We start from the raw sequence: 920 nt of genomic DNA, 5'->3' as shown, positions 1-920 counted from the left end.
TCCTACTCACCACAAAGCTCAGAGAGACACAGACAGAAGTTTCCTCATGAACAGAGAGAGAGATTTGTTAGCCGTTAGCCGAGCTCTTTCCTGTCACACACTTTCTGCGCGAGCGCACCAAGTCTCGAGCTCATCTCCTGTCAGCGGCTCCTCTCACCGGGACATCATGCAATCCCGTTCTCGATGAATAAACTCCACTCTGAGGGTTTTCAGCCATAATCCGCTTTTTTCCCTCTTATAAATAAATCACAGCTGCACTCCGCGGTTCTTATTTCGACATTAATCTCCTCAGAAGGACAGAGTTTCTGACTGACAGCCTGAGCGCCAGAGCGAACAACGTCGTGATGGACAAGAGGGTGGAGCTAGTGGAGAATTTATGAAGGGGCGGGACCAACGCGTTGCCTTGTACATTATAAATGGGGCGTGGTCACGTGTGCCATTTCATGAATATTAATGAATAACTCACTTATAGCTGTCCCTTTTTTAGTTCTAATTCAACTGTTTATTAATAATATTTGTTTTATTATATTAATGTATTAACATATAAAACACAACTAGTGCAAAGTGATAGATTATTAGGTATTAGTTGTGTAATCAGTGGCAGCGTTCTGTATTTATTGGTGTTACCAGTTTATAACAGCTTTATAACACATCACTGTATTGTTATAGCAGCAGAGAGTGCTTAACAGTGACAGAAAGTCATTTTTATGTGTATTTATTTGTATGTTTTATATTCTATATGTATATATGACTTTATTCAGCACTTTTGAGCGAATTTAGACATAACACGTTTTAATTTAATTTTCTTTTGTTGTTACTTTTCTCTTTTTTTGCATTATTAATTATTGATAATAATGCATTTTGTTACGTTAAGTACCTTTCATACATTTCAAGTGCTTTAGAAGTATTAATAGCGTTAT

At 37.4% G+C, this 920-nt stretch overlaps 1 protein-coding gene across 2 annotated transcripts in view; it reads right to left on the bottom strand.

The window, feature by feature from the left end:
- cnga3a (cyclic nucleotide gated channel subunit alpha 3a) overlaps positions 1-453 on the bottom strand; it is a 22,100-nt gene extending 21,647 nt beyond the window's left edge. The window contains exon 1 of one of the 2 annotated variants that reach the window (XM_058403302.1): positions 11-453. The gene's annotated coding sequence lies outside the window, so the exon portion shown is untranslated. The remainder of the gene's footprint in view (positions 1-10) is intronic. The other variant, XM_058403300.1, reaches the window with a different exon arrangement.
- Positions 454-920: the final 467 nt, after the last annotated feature.

This window comes from Hemibagrus wyckioides, linkage group LG11 (genome assembly GCF_019097595.1).
Source record: "Hemibagrus wyckioides isolate EC202008001 linkage group LG11, SWU_Hwy_1.0, whole genome shotgun sequence".
Classification (NCBI taxonomy): domain Eukaryota; kingdom Metazoa; phylum Chordata; class Actinopteri; order Siluriformes; family Bagridae; genus Hemibagrus; species Hemibagrus wyckioides.
This window is presented reverse-complemented; position numbering and strand designations above follow the sequence as displayed.